Source organism: Cololabis saira, chromosome 5 (assembly GCF_033807715.1).
Source record: "Cololabis saira isolate AMF1-May2022 chromosome 5, fColSai1.1, whole genome shotgun sequence".
Taxonomy (NCBI): Eukaryota; Metazoa; Chordata; class Actinopteri; order Beloniformes; family Belonidae; genus Cololabis; species Cololabis saira.
Window position 1 is genome coordinate 47,386,143 of NC_084591.1, and position 17,306 is coordinate 47,403,448.

The window sequence follows — 17,306 nt, forward strand, 5'->3', positions numbered from 1 at the left end:
TCGTGCAATAACTGCCATAGAATCGTGCAATACCTGCCATAGAATCGTGCAATAACTGCCATAGAACCGTGCAATAACTGCCATAGAATCGTGCAATACCTGCCATAGAATTGTGCAATACCTGCCATAGAATCGTGCAATACCTGCCATAGAATCGTGCAATACCTGCCAAATGTGAATACTGTATGTTGTCTTCCTGTTTGTGTCCTTTTAGAGATTATTTATTTTTATAGTTGTTGTTGTTTTTAATATACATATTTTTTTAAACCATGCACCTTAAAGAAGATTGCATCCAATTTCGTTGTACCTGTACAAATGACAATAAAGACATTCTATTCTATTCTATTCCGGCCAGATCCTCCCCACCCCATCTACACCCCGGTTGGCCCGAGGGGGCATGTATCATATCGATGATGTTTTGTAGAGATTGCCACGCCCCCTTAGGAGATCTGGGTCTCTGATGTGGGAATACACGCCCTGCTGCGGTTTGTTGTCGTAAACATCATCTGATCGGCCTACTTTGAACTATTTTGAGAACTCCGATCAAAACCGATAGAGGCACTATCGGCCGATTGTGATCGGTTGCATCTCTAATGTGAAGAACACACAAACCCACAAGCGAAAGACCCCTGCTGGGAGTTAAACTGGGAACCTTCCCAGTGTGAGGCAACAGCACCAACCACTCAGCCAGGATGATCTGTGGTAAGAGGCATCACACCACCAGATTTGATCTAATCTCTGCATTACCTTGTCTGTATACACAGATGGGTTTATGATTCAGTTCAATTCGGTTTCAATTTAGCTTTCTTTATATACCGCCAAATCTTGACAATTATCATCTCAAGGCACTTCAACAATACAGTGTAACTATTTCCAAATTAGTCCAATTGATACAAAGCCAATCTACAAAACAGATTGCAGAAAAACCTTTCTATGATACAATCACCCGTCCTGATTAAACTTTATAAAATCCAGCCACAAACACAAGATGCCCATGGGCATCTTTTCTGTGTGTGGGCAGCCCATCACTACCCCTATTTAGCCCCCAAAAAGACATTATAAATGCTCACAGTTGGTTTCGAAACATCTTTTTCAATGTAATTCTGCTGGGTGGGGGTGCCTCCTGACGGCCTTCAAACCTGTCAAAGTGGCTAATTTGCCGACTGTAAAGGACAGCTGATCTTTTTTTCTTTTGTGTCACACCAGCATCTAAAGAGTGGGGGAGGAGGAAGAGCAGAGTTTGTACTTCACATTATGTAGCCTGTGAATGATTTTATGTTCTTGGACTTTCTTCCTAGCAATCCTGAAAGAGTTCCTGGGCTTAAAACAACCATCTCCGTCTACCAAGGCAGCCTTTCTCAACCTTTTTTCAGTCATGACACCTTTCAAAAGTGAATAAAATCTCACGACACCCCAGAGTAAAATATAATTAAAAACCACACTGCATCGCTCTGACTGTAAATGCATATGTCCCGTTACCTGGTTTTTTCCACACATCACCATCGCTGCTGATCTGTGACTCTATGCACGCCCATCTCACAGACAATGTAAAAAAAGAAATGAAAAATATGAACGCTGTGCTTGCTGTTATTCCGAGAGGTCTGACGAAGGAATTCCAACCGCTGGACGTCGGTGTGAACCGGCCGTTCAAAGTGAAGCCTGAATTATGGTTTTGCGTTAAATCGACGCAGAGCCTACGGCGTACCTTCCGGCATAGCCTACGCCGGAGGGTACGCAGCGACGCGCACCGTACATGCGCGTACCCTCCGGCGTAGGCTCTGCGTTGGTGTAACGCGGAACCATAAATCAGTCTTAAGGCTGCGAGCGGCGTGGGAGCGATGGATGAATCCCCCTTCTCCCTCCCCCCTTCTCCTCCCTTTTCTCTCTTTTGTCCATGTTGCAGCATCCTTTGCCGGACACCGGAACCTGCAGCGTGGGAGTGAGAGGGGCAGGGTAACGGCCCCTTTTGGGCGGGGGAGAAGTTTGTCCGTCAAGACTCCTCTCCCTGGCCCTGCCCCTTCTCAACCCTTCCCCGACCCTGCACCCCAACCTGGGACTTGCTGATTGGGCCGGAGCTTCGGGAGCTGCATGCTGGCCTGCGGTCCCCACCCATGGTCATCCCGCTGTTGCTTCCACCTGCCTGCTGTGTTGCTGCCGTCCCTGACCCACCAGTCTGGCCCTCGGCAGGAGGGTCCCCCCTGATGAGCCTGGTCCTGCTCAAGGTTTCTTCCCTCCTAAAGGGGAGTTTTTCCTTGCCACTGTTTGGCTTAAGGTTTTTCTCCCACTAGGGGAGTTTTTACCTGCCATTGTTTATGTAATAACTGCTCGGGGGTCATGTTCTGGGTATGGGTCTCTGGAAAGCATCTAGAGACAATTTTTGTTGTATTAGACACTATATAAATAAAATTAAATTGAATTGAATTGAATGAATGAGGGAGAACACAGTTTCACCAAGAGTGGAAGGCAGCGTCGGGCAAGTTGGGCCACAGTTTGCAGATGGATTGTTGATGCGTGGGCTAACGTGTCTGCTGGGACTATTTTGCGAGCTTTCGCAAAAGCGTGCATTTCCGAGGCGCCGCACGGCACGGAAAATGACTCTGACAGCGAGGAAATTCGGACTGGCACAGCTGATTTAGCAGAGCTCTTTAATGCAGAAAAACAGAGGATGAGGACTTCGATGGAAATAAATAAAGTACAATCAAACCAAGTTTTACTCCCGCTCTATTTTTAAATATGCACACTTGTGTGCTTGTGTGTGTGTTCTGCGGCGCTCCGTGTGTGTAGACGGCGCCTTTTCGGTCAGTGCGCCGTGTGAGTGTTTTAAATACAGAAATGACACACACAACTGAGGGTATGCCTTTCCACACAGCGCGCCGAATGATCGTGAAAATACGGTATTTATATATGAAATGTCAGAAAAGGTAATTTTTTGACGACACCCCTGAAGCAGTCAGACGACACCCCAGGGTGCCGCGACACCCCGGTTGAGAAAGGCTGTACTAAGGTGTGCTCCACGGAGACTTCCTGGGCTGACAATTTTAGGAATTTGAATTGCTGAATTGTCTACTGTGTCCCCTAGAAATGCTATCATTTTCCTTATTATTTATCTTAAGACTTTTACGCCACAAGTTTCTGCGGAGCCAATACAGCACTGGGTCATCAGAGTTGTATCAGAGGCTCGATGTGCAGGGGAGCACAAGCACAACTCAGTTCTGTCGCCTCCCCATGATGCAGCCACAGCTTCACACATCAACCAATTAAAATGGTTTCCTAGCAACAACAGGCAATATGTCTCTAAGCAACACCATTTTAGCAATATGCAAATGTTATCTGAGCAGCAGACTTATAACTGTGTTCTCATTGCTCTGATCTCCAATCGGCAGCCACAAACTAGGTTACAGTTTCAGTATCAAAGCTTTGCTTAGGCAGTGTAAACGCACGCACACACCCACCCACGCATCCACGCATCCACGCACACACACAAGGTTCTGCAGCCATGATTTGTACAACAACAGGGTCTTTTTTAAGAAAAGTGCTGGTCTTTATGGTGCTTCAGTTGGTTCAGCAAATGCTTTTAGCCAAAACAACGTATATGTGAGAAAGAGATACAATAAAGAGAACAAAGTGGGCTAAAGAGTCTTGCCTGGGGACAGTTTAACATGTGGGGTGATTGGAATCAAACCAAGGATCTCCTGACTAAAGGACAGCTTGTCTCTACTGAGCTACAGCTGCTCTAATTATCATGTGAAACATACTGACCCAAAAGTCTTTCTCTTTAATGAAACCACTGAACTACTCTTAGGGCTGGGACTACGGTGGCCGAGAACCGCCTTTGCTGAAAATAAGAGTAACGCTGCAAACAGAAACAAACGCCGCTGCAAATAAAATAAACGCTTAGCAAATAAAAAAAACGCTGCAAACAAAAAGAAAAGCCGCTGCAAATAAAATAAACGCTTAGCAAATAAAAAAAAAACGCTGCAAATAAAAGAAACGCTGCAAATATAAAGAAACCCCGCTGCAAATAAAATAAAAAACAACGCAAATAAAAAAGCTGCAACAGAAATGAATTACCGGGGACTATTTTTGCCGATGCACCGGTGTTGCACATTAAAAATTACACGTAGCGACGTTGAACACTAACCTTTTCATGTATTTTCTCGTTCGTTGTTCTTCTTATTCCTCGTTCTTCTTATTTCTTCCTTTTCACTTACGTCCTCTTCGTCTTCTTCTCCTCTCACGTAAAAAACACCGGTGCATCAGCAAAAATAGTCCCCGGTAATTCACTTCCGTTGTGGCTTTTTTATTTGCGTCGTTTTTTTTAATTTGCAGCGGCGTTTCTTTATATTTGCAGCGTTTATTTTATTTGCAAAGCGTTAATTTCATTTGCAGCAGCGTTTATTTTTATTTGCAGCGTTTCTTTAATTTTCAGCAATGGTGGTCTCTTGGCCACCGTACGGGACACACCAACGCAGCCGACCGTCGGCAGAAAAGCAGTCGGACTGAAAGTTGGCTGTCTCCTCCTGTCCGAGTTGGTCAAAAATATACTCCTGAACACACCAACCCGGCGCTGACTGGAGCGTACGTTCTGCGCGTGCGCGAGGCGTAATACATTTACATTACTGTATGCGGCGATAATGTGGAAAGAAAAGGAAAGAAGAAAAACCCGGAAATGACGGATCGCTCTAGTCTAGCGTTCTGAACAGAGCCCCATGTTTTCATTTCTGATAGAAGGCAAGAAGGATTGAAAATATGATGCTAATAATGAAAATATAATACCATCAAACACAATCCAAAGCCGAGGAGATTTCTCCTCGGCTCTCCGTTGATCATCACTGGAACAGTGTCATCACTTCAACAGTTGTGAGTGTTTGCTGTGCTTACCTGCTTCTGCTGACAATACAAGTCATTACCAATCTATCTGGTCCAGTTGGTGTTACTTTTGGGTCCAAAACCTCACCCCTTACACTATCCGGTTTATTGATCAGTACAGATAAATTCATCATAGTGGGTGACTTTAATATTCATATGGATGTTGAAAGCGACAATCTTAAATTAGCTTTCAATTCTCTTCTAGAATCAATGGGTATCTCACAAAAAGTAAACAAACCGAAGCACTGTTTTAATCATACTCTCGATCTCATTCTCACCTACGGTGTTGAAACTGATGGTCTGTTGGTGTCACCTGTAAACTCCCTCCTATCCAACCACTATTTTATAACTTTTGAATTTAATATTGTGGATGTTGAAGCACAAAATAGGAGGTATTATTTTAGCAGATGTTCGTCTGATGAAGCTATTGCTAAATTTAGGGAGGCCATTGCTTATCTTACCACAGTGGAAAATAGTGAAGTAGTAGAGGCCAGTGACCTGGGTTCTACCTCTGCAGATGTTGATTTCCTTGCTAGTAACACTGCTGATTTTCTGCATTCAGCTTTAGATGAAGTTGCTCCTTTGAAAAGGAGGGTTTCTAGCCACAGGAGCTTAACTCCCTGGTATAATTCAGATATCCGCATGTTGAAACAAAACGTGCGTAAAATGGAAAGGAAGTGGTACTCTTGTAAGTCTGTAGACTCCTATCGTGAATGGAAAGATATTCTAATAGTATATAAAAAAGCCATTCGCAAAACCAGAACAGCTTATTATTCAACGTTGATAGAGGATAACAAAAGTAACCCACGTTTTCTGTTCAGCACTGTAGCCAGGCTGACAAAGAGTCACAACTCTGTGGAGCCGTGCATTCCTGCAGCTCTCAGTAGGGTCCCCCCATATGATCCAGATCCTGGTCCTGCTCCAGGTTTCTTCCCTCCTAAAGGGGAGTTTTTCTTGCCACTGTTTGGCTTACAGTTTCTCTCCCACTAGGGGAGTTTTTACCTGCCATTGTTTATGTTATGATTATGTAATAATTGCTCGGGGGTTCATGTTCTGGATCTCTGGAAAGCGCCTAGAGACAACTTCTATTGTAACAGACGCTATATAAATACAATTGAATTGAATAAAAAGCAGAATATAATCCAAACTTTATTGAAATTTACCAGGAGGAATTGAGTGAATGTGAGGAGGTGGTTAACAGGAGGCAGCGTGCCTGAGTTCGTTTCTAAACAGAAGGCCAGCCCACAAACAGGCTTCAGAAACAGACTCTTCAGAAAGCTCGCCAGCTTCATCGGCCCACAGAGCAATGACACAGACAGCAATGAAAGGAGGGGAAGGACAGAGGAGAGGAGTGGAAAGAGGAGAGAAAATTGGACAAGAGGGGGATGCAGTAAATTGCGTTGAGCTTTCTGGTTCATTTGTGTGTTTCACTCTCTCATCCCGTGAACTCTGTATTAAATCCCTGAGTGGGTTTCACGCCTCTGATCTTCTTTCGTCCAATTATCCATGCATCCCTCCAGATCTCCACCTATCCCCTGTGCACACTCACCCTTTGTCACTTCTAACGCCCCTGCGTTGTTCAAGCTCTGGGTTTTACCTCATCAGTCAATTCAACAGACGCTGACAGTTAACTCTCAAACCGCTCACACTCAAATCTTTCACATTCAAGTCAGCCAGTCAGTCAGTCGGTGGGATTTTCTGATGCATCTGTTAGTCTCAGGCTCATGTCCATTCTAAAGAGGTAGGTTATCAAACAGTCCTCATTACCAGGGAGTCGAATGCTACAGTTCTGTCAAAGTGGGTGGCATATCTGATGTGCACAAGGTGTCCTTTGGTGTCTGTCCCGTGACATGTGATCTGAAGAAATGTCTGACAGCAGCAGCAAATGCTGCATTATCAATGACTGACGGAGACCTCGTTCAAGAGTTGAAGTGCTAGCACTGGAAAAGTTGTACGACTTGGACTGAAGAGACGAAGGTTTGACTTGTGTGTGACACTTTCTGTATTCCAAAAGCTAGAGTTTGCTTATCAAATGGCCTTTGCACCCAGTTGGTTAACGACAGGACCAATCATGACCAAGATGACACATTTAGACCAACAAAAAAAATGTATTTAATTGAATAAACCTGAATTGAATATACTTTATTTATTCTGTGTGGGCAAAGGGCTAAAAGGTTTGTATGTTCTCTTCATGCTTATGTGGAGAGTTACGTTTTGTCCAGGTCTCCTCAGACATTTATAGAAACATGTATGTCAGATTGATATAGGGGTGAGTGTAAACGTGGAAGCAGGTGTACCACTGCCTTTTGAATCAAGAGAGCTGCGATAGGCTCCAGCAGACCTTAGTGAGCCTGATTAAAAAGAAACAAGTAGCCTACAGATAATCAATGGATGATTTGTTATACTCCTGTTTTTCTCCTAACCCTGCCTCTGCCCCTCATTGCCAAGTATGAAAGTTTCCAGCAGTGTCTTGCCAGCTAACATACTGTATATATATAGATATATATATTCCTGGTCGCTCCTTATTTTCCTTCCAGTTTGATGTTCATATGTCCCTCTATTACTGTATTTTGCAGACCATTAGGTATCAATGAACGGGTCTATTTTCATACATTAGCCGCACCGGGCTTTAAGGCGCATGATAAAACATATAAAACCAAACGAAACAGTCTGGTAAGTTGAACTTTATTAAATTCATTCACAATAACTCAGAATACCGTTCAGTTGTAACTAATACAGATGAATACACTCACATTTTGGAGGAAGTAGCATCGTACTACATCCTGCTCTCTGATTGGTTCATCGTTGCCAGCGATAGCAGACACCTGAAGTTATTGTGAGGTTGGAAGAACATTGTAGTCCAACATTTAATTATAATTGTATAATCATAAAGATTTGAAAACTGGGTTTATGCTAAAAACCTAATGTTGGCGTGACGTCTAATTACAGTAAGGTAACATGGACTACTGTAGATGGTGGATGATGGTGATTGCCAGTGCTACATAATTAGTTATCTAACGGTGTCTGATGTTGCAACACCTATCCAACCAAGGACTTTAATAGAACATCCCTTGGCAGGTGGGACACTTTGAAGAAGTTGTTAATTGATGAAACTGATGAACAGAAGCTCTAAAAATGTGTTTTATCTTTGTTTTGTTGCAAAACCAGATGTTGCCTAGCAACAGGCGTGAGGTTTGAAGTATACAAGCTGTTCAAGACTACTTCCAGCACTGTCATGTTAAAGGATGCAAGCAGTTTGTTAAATTGAGTCCTGAATCCCAAATGACAAGCTCCATCAATCCCAAAACATGGCAGAAAGGGGGTATAGCTCAGTATTCAACCTGATCTCACAAAAATCCGTGAAATGCCCACGACCTCTCACCACTATTTTCCGTGGCACCAACACGGAAATGGTATAATTCCGTGTGAGCACCACGGATATTGTACTATGCAAAGTCAATGGGATCTGTTGTGGTGATATATACACGGATTATTATGTTATTATGTGTATATTATTCTTTATTATAGTGGCTAAGTTATGAGTTTTTGATGCGCAAGTTACTGTTTGTTACTGTCAGTTTGTAAAAGCATGTTGCTATCACAGTAATGTTGAAGTATAAAAGCTGTTCGAGGCTACTTCCAGCTCTGCCATGGAAATGTCATGTTCAAGGATGCAAGCAGTTTGCTAAATTGATTCCTTAATCCCAAATAACAGGTGGAGTGGTCAACTTTCCTCCTTTTCATGCTTACAATGGAAGACCCCTGCCTTCATTGGGAAAGAGGCAATGTATGTCCTGAAAATGTTGCCACTTTGATCAGAATGGTGCAACTGAGGTCCACTCTCACAATCTGGCTCCACCAAACTCAAAGTGGCAGAAAGGGGGTATAGCTCAGTGGTAGAGCATTTGACTGCAGATCAAGAGGTCCCCAGTTCAACTCTGGATGCCCCCTACTTGTGTCGTGCGACTGATAACTTGCTATCACAATAATTTTGAAGTATAAAAGCAGTTCGAGGCTACTTCCAGCACTTCTATGGGAATGTCATGTTCAAGGATGCAAGCAGTTTGCTAAATTGAGTCCTGAATCCCAAATAAAAGGTTGGGTTTTGTAAAAATGGAGTGGTCAACTTTCCTCCTTTTCATGCTTACAAGGGAAGATCCCTGCCTTCATTGGGAAAGAAGCAACGTATGTCCTGAAAATGTTGCCACTTTGATCAGAATAGTGCAACTGAGGTCCACTCTCACAATCTGGCTCCACCAATGTCAAAACATGGCAAAAAGGGGGTATAGCTCAGTGGAAGAGCATTTGACTGCAGATCAAGAGGTCCCCAGTTCAACTCTGGGTGCCCCCTTCTTGTGTCGTGTGACTTAGCACTTGCTTTCACAGTAATTTTGAAGTATAAAAGCTGTTCGAGGCTACTTCCAGCACTACCATGGAAATGTCATGTTCAAGCATGCAAGCAGTTTGCTAAATTGAGTCCTTAATCCCAAATAACAGGTTGGGTTTTGTGTAATGGAGTGGTCAACTTTCCTACTTTTCATGCTTACAAGGGAGTATCCCTGCCTTCATTGGGAAAGAGGCAACGTATGTCCTAAAAATGTTGCCACTTTGATCAGAATAGTTAGTGCAACTGAGGTCCACTCTCACAATCTGGCTACACCAATCTCAAGACATGGCAGAAAGGGGGAATAGCTCAGTGGTAGAGCATTTGACTGCAGATCAAGAGGTCGCCAGTTCAACTCTGGGTGCCCCCTACTTGTGTTGTGTGACTTAGAACTTGTTTTCATAGTACTTTTGAAGTATAAAAGCTGTTCAAGACTGTATCCAGCACTGCCATGGAAATTACGTGTTATTACGGTTCTTGACAAGTCTTCTTGTTAGAACAGCAGATTGAAATTGGCTTTCTGAATCTTGCTATCACAGTAATTTTGAAGTATAAAAGCTGTTCGAGGCTACTTCCAGCACTGCCATGGGAATGTCATGTTCAAGGATGCAAGCAGTTTGCTAAATTGAGTCCTGAATCCCAAATAACAGGTTGGCTTCTGTAAAATGGAGCGGTCAACTTTCCTCCTTTTCATGCTTAAAAGGGAAAATCCCTACCTTCATTGGGAAAGAGGCAACGTATGTCCTGAAAATGTTGCCACTTTGATTGGAATAGTGCAACTGAGGTCCACTCTCACAATCTGGCTCCACCAATCTCAAAACATGGCAAAAAGGGGGTATAGCTCAGTGGTAGAGCATTTGGCTGCAGATCAGTTCAACTCTGGGTGCCCCCTACTTGTGTCGTGTGATTTAGCACTTGCTTTCATAGTAATTTTGAAGTAGAAAAGCTGTTCGAGGCTACTTCTAGCACTACCATGGAAATGTCATGTTGAAGGATGCAAGAAGTTTGCTAAATTGAGTCCTTAATACCAAATGACAGGTTGGGTTTTGTATAATGGAGTGGTCAACTTTCTTCCTGTCCATGCTTACAAGGGAGTATCCCTGCCTTCATTGGGAAAGAGGCAACGTATGTCCTAAAAATGTTGCCACTTTGATCAGAATAGTTAGTGCAACTGAGGTCCACTCTTACAATCTGGCTCCACCAATTTCAAAACACGGCAGAAAGGGGGCATAGCTCAGTGGTAGAGCATTTGACTGCAGATCAAGAGGTCCCCAGTTCAACTCTGGGTGCCCCCTACTTGTGTTGTGCGACTTAGAACTTGCTTTCATAGTAATTTTGAAGTATAAAAGCTGTTCAAGACTGTATCCAGCACTGCCATGGAAATTACGTGTTATTATGGTTCTTGACAAGTTTTCTTGTTAGAACAGAAGATTGAAAATGGCTTTCTGAATCTTGCTACCACAGTAATTTTGAAGTATAAAAGCTGTTCGAGGCTACTTCCAGCACTTCTATGGGAATGTCATGTTCAAGGATGCAAGCAGTTTGCTAAATTGAGTCCTGAATCCCAAATAACAGGTTGGGTTTTGTATAATGGAGTGGTCAACTTTCCTCCTTTTCATGCTTACAAGGGAAGACCCCTGCCTTCATTGGGAAAGAGGCAACGTATGTCCTAAAAATGTTGCCACTTTGATCAGAATAGTTAGTGCAACTGAGGTCCACTCTTACAATCTGGTTCCACCAATCTCAAAACACGGCAGAAAGGGGGTATAGCTCAGTGGTAGAGCATTTGACTGCAGATCAAGAGGTCCCCAGTTCGACTCTGGGTGCCCCCTACTTGTAGTGTGCATTTCAAGACTGTTTCCAGCACTGCCATGGAAATGTCATGGTATTATGGTTCTTGACAAGTCTTATTGTTAGAACAGAAGATTGAAATTGGCTTTCTGAATCTTGCTTTCACAGTAATTTTCAAGTATAAAAGCTGTCCGAGGCTACTTCCACTACTGCCATGGAAATGTCATGTTCAAGGATGCAAGCAGTTTGCTAAATTGAGTCCTTAATCCAGAATAACAGGTTGGGTTTTGTAAAATGGAGTGTCAACTTTCTTCCTGTCCATGCTTTCAAGGGAAGATCCCTGCCTTCATTAGGAAAGAGGCAACATATGTCCTAAAAATGTTGCCACTTTGATCAGAATAGTTAGTGCAACTGAGGTCCACTCTTACAATTTGGCTCCACCAATCTCAAAAGGGGTCAGAAAGGGGGTATAGCTCAGTGGTAGAGCATTTGACTGCAGATCAAGAGGTCCCCAGTTAAACTCTGGGTGCCCCTTGCCTGAGTCATGCGACTTAGAACTTGCTTTCACAGAAACTTGAAGTATAAAAGCTGTTCGAGGCTACTTCCAGCACTACCATGGAAATGTCATGTTGAAGGATGCAAGCAGTTTGCTAAATTGAGTCCCTAATCCCAAATAACAGGTTGGGTTTTGTAAAATGGAGTGGTCAACTTTCCTCCTTTTCATGCTTACAAGGGAAGACCCCTGCCTTCATTGGGAAAGAGGCAACGTTTGTCGTGAAAATGTTGCCACTTTGATCAGAATAGTGCAACTGAGGTCCACTCTCACAATCTGGCTCCACCAATCTCAAAACATGGCAAAAAAGGGGGTATAGCTCAGTAGTAGAGCATTTGACTGCAGATCAAGAGGTCCCCAGTTCAACTCTGGGTGCCCCCTACTTGTGTCGTGTGATTTAGCACTTGCTTTCATAGTAATTTTGAAGTATAAAAGCTGTTCGAGGCTACTTCCAGCACTACCATGGAAATGTCATGTTGAAGGATGCAAGAAGTTTGCTAAATTGAGTCCTTAATACCAAATGACAGGTTGGGTTTTGTATAATGGAGTGGTCAACTTTCTTCCTGTCCATGCTTACAAGGGAGTATCCCTGCCTTCATTGGGAAAGAGGCAACGTATGTCCTAAAAATGTTGCCACTTTGATCAGAATAGTTAGTGCAACTGAGATCCACTCTTACAATCTGGCTCCACCAATTTCAAAACACAGCAGAAAGGGGGCATAGCTCAGTGGTAGAGCATTTGACTGCAGATCAAGAGGTCCCCAGTTCAACTCTGGGTGCCCCCTACTTGTGTTGTGCGACTTAGAACTTGCTTTCATAGTAATTTTGAAGTATAAAAGCTGTTCAAGACTGTATCCAGCACTGCCATGGAAATTACGTGTTATTATGGTTCTTGACAAGTTTTCTTGTTAGAACAGAAGATTGAAAATGGCTTTCTGAATCTTGCTACCACAGTAATTTTGAAGTATAAAAGCTGTTTGAGGCTACTTCCAGCACTTCTATGGGAATGTCATGTTCAAGGATGCAAGCAGTTTGCTAAATTGAGTCCTGAATCCCAAATAACAGGTTGGGTTTTGTATAATGGAGTGGTCAACTTTCCTCCTTTTCATGCTTACAAGGGAAGACCCCTGCCTTCATTGGGAAAGAGGCAACGTATGTCCTAAAAATTTGCCACTTTGATCAGAATAGTGCAACTGAGGTCCACTCTCACAATCTGGCTCCACCAATCTCAAAACATGGCAAAAAAGGGGGTATAGCTCAGTAGTAGAGCATTTGACTGCAGATCAAGAGGTCCCCAGTTCAACTCTGGGTGCCCCCTACTTGTGTCGTGTGATTTAGCACTTGCTTTCATAGTAATTTTGAAGTAGAAAAGCTGTTCGAGGCTACTTCTAGCACTACCATGGAAATGTCATGTTGAAGGATGCAAGAAGTTTGCTAAATTGAGTCCTTAATACCAAATGACAGGTTGGGTTTTGTATAATGGAGTGGTCAACTTTCTTCCTGTCCATGCTTACAAGGGAGTATCCCTGCCTTCATTGGGAAAGAGGCAACGTATGTCCTAAAAATGTTGCCACTTTGATCAGAATAGTTAGTGCAACTGAGGTCCACTCTTACAATCTGGCTCCACCAATTTCAAAACACGGCAGAAAGGGGGCATAGCTCAGTGGTAGAGCATTTGACTGCAGATCAAGAGGTCCCCAGTTCATCTCTGGGTGCCCCCTACTTGTGTTGTGCGACTTAGAACTTGCTTTCATAGTAATTTTGAAGTATAAAAGCTGTTCAAGACTGTATCCAGCACTGCCATGGAAATTACGTGTTATTATGGTTCTTGACAAGTTTTCTTGTTAGAACAGAAGATTGAAAATGGCTTTCTGAATCTTGCTACCACAGTAATTTTGAAGTATAAAAGCTGTTCGAGGCTACTTCCAGCACTTCTATGGGAATGTCATGTTCAAGGATGCAAGCAGTTTGCTAAATTGAGTCCTGAATCCCAAATAACAGGTTGGGTTTTGTATAATGGAGTGGTCAACTTTCCTCCTTTTCATGCTTACAAGGGAAGACCCCTGCCTTCATTGGGAAAGAGGCAACGTATGTCCTAAAAATGTTGCCACTTTGATCAGAATAGTTAGTGCAACTGAGGTCCACTCTTACAATCTGGTTCCACCAATCTCAAAACACGGCAGAAAGGGGGTATAGCTCAGTGGTAGAGCATTTGACTGCAGATCAAGAGGTCCCCAGTTCGACTCTGGGTGCCCCCTACTTGTAGTGTGCATTTCAAGACTGTTTCCAGCACTGCCATGGAAATGTCATGGTATTATGGTTCTTGACAAGTCTTATTGTTAGAACAGAAGATTGAAATTGGCTTTCTGAATCTTGCTTTCACAGTAATTCTCAAGTATAAAAGCTGTCCGAGGCTACTTCCACTACTGCCATGGAAATGTCATGTTCAAGGATGCAAGCAGTTTGCTAAATTGAGTCCTTAATCCAGAATAACAGGTTGGGTTTTGTAAAATGGAGTGTCAACTTTCTTCCTGTCCATGCTTTCAAGGGAAGATCCCTGCCTTCATTAGGAAAGAGGCAACATATGTCCTAAAAATGTTGCCACTTTGATCAGAATAGTTAGTGCAACTGAGGTCCACTCTTACAATTTGGCTCCACCAATCTCAAAAGGGGTCAGAAAGGGGGTATAGCTCAGTGGTAGAGCATTTGACTGCAGATCAAGAGGTCCCCAGTTAAACTCTGGGTGCCCCTTGCCTGAGTCATGCGACTTAGAACTTGCTTTCACAGAAACTTGAAGTATAAAAGCTGTTCGAGGCTACTTCCAGCACTACCATGGAAATGTCATGTTGAAGGATGCAAGCAGTTTGCTAAATTGAGTCCCTAATCCCAAATAACAGGTTGGGTTTTGTAAAATGGAGTGGTCAACTTTCCTCCTTTTCATGCTTACAAGGGAAGACCCCTGCCTTCATTGGGAAAGAGGCAACGTTTGTCGTGAAAAATTTGCCACTTTGATCAGAATAGTGCAACTGAGGTCCACTCTCACAATCTGGCTCCACCAATCTCAAAACATGGCAAAAAAGGGGGTATAGCTCAGTAGTAGAGCATTTGACTGCAGATCAAGAGGTCCCCAGTTCAACTCTGGGTGCCCCCTACTTGTGTCGTGTGATTTAGCACTTGCTTTCATAGTAATTTTGAAGTATAAAAGCTGTTCGAGGCTACTTCTAGCACTACCATGGAAATGTCATGTTGAAGGATGCAAGAAGTTTGCTAAATTGAGTCCTTAATACCAAATGACAGGTTGGGTTTTGTATAATGGAGTGGTCAACTTTCTTCCTGTCCATGCTTACAAGGGAGTATCCCTGCCTTCATTGGGAAAGAGGCAACGTATGTCCTAAAAATGTTGCCACTTTGATCAGAATAGTTAGTGAAACTGAGGTCCACTCTTACGATCTGACTCCACCAATCTCAAAACATGGCAGAAAGGGGGCATAGCTCAGTGGTAGAGCATTTGACTGCAGATCAAGAGGTCCCCAGTTCAACTCTGGGTGCCCCCTACTTGTAGTGTGCATTTCAAGACTGTTTCCAGCACTGCCATGGAAATGTCATGGTATTATGGTTCTTGACAAGTCTTATTGTTAGAACAGAAGATTGAAATTGGCTTTCTGAATCTTGCTTTCACAGTAATTCTCAAGTATAAAAGCTGTCCGAGGCTACTTCCACTACTGCCATGGAAATGTCATGTTCAAGGATGCAAGCAGTTTGCTAAATTGAGTCCTTAATCCAGAATAACAGGTTGGGTTTTGTAAAATGGAGTGTCAACTTTCTTCCTGTCCATGCTTACAAGGGAAGATCCCTGCCTTCATTAGGAAAGAGGCAACATATGTCCTAAAAATGTTGCCACTTTGATCAGAATAGTTAGTGCAACTGAGGTCCACTCTTACAATTTGGCTCCACCAATCTCAAAAGGGGTCAGAAAGGGGGTATAGCTCAGTGGTAGAGCATTTGAGTGCAGATCAAGAGGTCCCCAGTTAAACTCTGGGTGCCCCTTGCCTGAGTCATGCGACTTAGAACTTGCTTTCACAGAAACTTGAAGTATAAAAGCTGTTCGAGGCTACTTCCAGCACTACCATGGAAATGTCATGTTGAAGGATGCAAGCAGTTTGCTAAATTGAGTCCCTAATCCCAAATAACAGGTTGGGTTTTGTAAAATGGAGTGGTCAACTTTCCTCCTTTTCATGCTTACAAGGGAAGACCCCTGCCTTCATTGGGAAAGAGGCAACGTTTGTCGTGAAAAATTTGCCACTTTGATCAGAATAGTGCAACTGAGGTCCACTCTCACAATCTGGCTCCACCAATCTCAAAACATGGCAAAAAAGGGGGTATAGCTCAGTAGTAGAGCATTTGACTGCAGATCAAGAGGTCCCCAGTTCAACTCTGGGTGCCCCCTACTTGTGTCGTGTGATTTAGCACTTGCTTTCATAGTAATTTTGAAGTATAAAAGCTGTTCGAGGCTACTTCTAGCACTACCATGGAAATGTCATGTTGAAGGATGCAAGAAGTTTGCTAAATTGAGTCCTTAATACCAAATGACAGGTTGGGTTTTGTATAATGGAGTGGTCAACTTTCTTCCTGTCCATGCTTACAAGGGAGTATCCCTGCCTTCATTGGGAAAGAGGCAACGTATGTCCCAAAAATGTTGCCACTTTGATCAGAATAGTTAGTGCAACTGAGGTCCACTCTCACAATCTGGCTCCACCAATCTCAGAACATGGCAAAAAGGGGGTATAGCTCAGTGGTAGAGCATTTGACTGCAGATCAAGAGGTCCCCAGTTCAACTCTGGGTGCCCCCTACTTGTAGTGTGCATTTCAAGACAGTTGCCAGCACTTCCATGGAAATGTTGTGGTATTATGGTTTTTGACAAGTCTTCTTGTTAGAACAGAAGATTGAAATTTGGTTTCTGAATCTGACTCTATATACATTACAGGCTTTTCTCACTCTCTTGTCTCATCTCTCCTTCTCTGAAACATAAAACAAGCCAGTTAGATACGCCAGTCACGTGCTGTCGTGTGTGCATCATCATACGACCAGCAGCAGGTCTCTGCGCTGCTGTCCGGTCCGCCGGTGAGTTCCACCCCGCTTTAACTTTAACTTAAAGGAGCTTGAGGCCGGATTGTGGCAGGATTTATGAAAAAAAATCTGTATACATTTTAAGTTTTCTAGTAATAATGTCAGATGAAGCGTTCCAAACCCAAAAGAATGATCCCTCTAGTGTATCTCTCCTTTGCCTTGAACAGGCTGTGTGCTGCAAAATGTGCTGCAATTCGGTCCCGAATTTCCAGCGCTGGGCTGCGGATGTGACGTCACATGACGCTGCATGCACGTTCTCCCCGTTCTCCCGTGCCGGCTTCACTGTTGGCTGCAGTACCCCCAACGGCCGTCGTGGTGAAGGGTGGCGCTAGAGAGTCTCATTTCTTAAAAGGAGCCTCAAGCTCCTTTAAACTTAACTTTCCCAAACTCGCCTGTTTGCGCCGTGAGTTCATCCGCGCGGTTGCTACGCGCGACTGACTCTTTTCAAACCACACTGGGACGGTTTAGTAAAGACGGGAGGGGATGTTTTCTCCTCACACGCCGCGCTGATGTGGCTCCAACTATCCGCTCAGTGCGACACACGTCCGCGTCCCGCCGAGCCTTTCTCTTCCAGAACTGAGA

General features: G+C 43.5%; 1 protein-coding gene and 17 non-coding genes across 18 annotated transcripts in view; 17 read left to right on the plus strand and 1 right to left on the minus strand.

Annotated features, from left to right (window-relative positions):
- The window catches only part of necab2 (N-terminal EF-hand calcium binding protein 2), a 236,510-nt gene that overhangs the window by 129,053 nt on the left and 90,151 nt on the right, over nucleotides 1-17,306 (minus strand). The window lies entirely within an intron of this gene.
- trnac-gca (transfer RNA cysteine (anticodon GCA)) lies at nucleotides 8,749-8,820 on the plus strand. The gene has a single exon. It is a non-coding gene; the product is annotated as a tRNA-Cys (tRNA).
- trnac-gca (transfer RNA cysteine (anticodon GCA)) lies at nucleotides 9,149-9,220 on the plus strand. Its single transcript has one exon. It is a non-coding gene; the product is annotated as a tRNA-Cys (tRNA).
- trnac-gca (transfer RNA cysteine (anticodon GCA)) lies at nucleotides 9,552-9,623 on the plus strand. Its single transcript has one exon. It is a non-coding gene; the product is annotated as a tRNA-Cys (tRNA).
- trnac-gca (transfer RNA cysteine (anticodon GCA)) lies at nucleotides 10,477-10,548 on the plus strand. Its single transcript has one exon. It is a non-coding gene; the product is annotated as a tRNA-Cys (tRNA).
- On the plus strand, nucleotides 11,014-11,085 carry trnac-gca (transfer RNA cysteine (anticodon GCA)). The gene has a single exon. It is a non-coding gene; the product is annotated as a tRNA-Cys (tRNA).
- trnac-gca (transfer RNA cysteine (anticodon GCA)) lies at nucleotides 11,508-11,579 on the plus strand. The gene has a single exon. It is a non-coding gene; the product is annotated as a tRNA-Cys (tRNA).
- trnac-gca (transfer RNA cysteine (anticodon GCA)) lies at nucleotides 11,907-11,978 on the plus strand. Its single transcript has one exon. It is a non-coding gene; the product is annotated as a tRNA-Cys (tRNA).
- Nucleotides 12,310-12,381, plus strand: trnac-gca (transfer RNA cysteine (anticodon GCA)). The gene has a single exon. It is a non-coding gene; the product is annotated as a tRNA-Cys (tRNA).
- Nucleotides 12,843-12,914, plus strand: trnac-gca (transfer RNA cysteine (anticodon GCA)). Its single transcript has one exon. It is a non-coding gene; the product is annotated as a tRNA-Cys (tRNA).
- Nucleotides 13,246-13,317, plus strand: trnac-gca (transfer RNA cysteine (anticodon GCA)). Its single transcript has one exon. It is a non-coding gene; the product is annotated as a tRNA-Cys (tRNA).
- trnac-gca (transfer RNA cysteine (anticodon GCA)) lies at nucleotides 13,783-13,854 on the plus strand. Its single transcript has one exon. It is a non-coding gene; the product is annotated as a tRNA-Cys (tRNA).
- trnac-gca (transfer RNA cysteine (anticodon GCA)) lies at nucleotides 14,277-14,348 on the plus strand. The gene has a single exon. It is a non-coding gene; the product is annotated as a tRNA-Cys (tRNA).
- trnac-gca (transfer RNA cysteine (anticodon GCA)) lies at nucleotides 14,676-14,747 on the plus strand. Its single transcript has one exon. It is a non-coding gene; the product is annotated as a tRNA-Cys (tRNA).
- On the plus strand, nucleotides 15,079-15,150 carry trnac-gca (transfer RNA cysteine (anticodon GCA)). The gene has a single exon. It is a non-coding gene; the product is annotated as a tRNA-Cys (tRNA).
- trnac-gca (transfer RNA cysteine (anticodon GCA)) lies at nucleotides 15,573-15,644 on the plus strand. The gene has a single exon. It is a non-coding gene; the product is annotated as a tRNA-Cys (tRNA).
- trnac-gca (transfer RNA cysteine (anticodon GCA)) lies at nucleotides 15,972-16,043 on the plus strand. Its single transcript has one exon. It is a non-coding gene; the product is annotated as a tRNA-Cys (tRNA).
- Nucleotides 16,375-16,446, plus strand: trnac-gca (transfer RNA cysteine (anticodon GCA)). Its single transcript has one exon. It is a non-coding gene; the product is annotated as a tRNA-Cys (tRNA).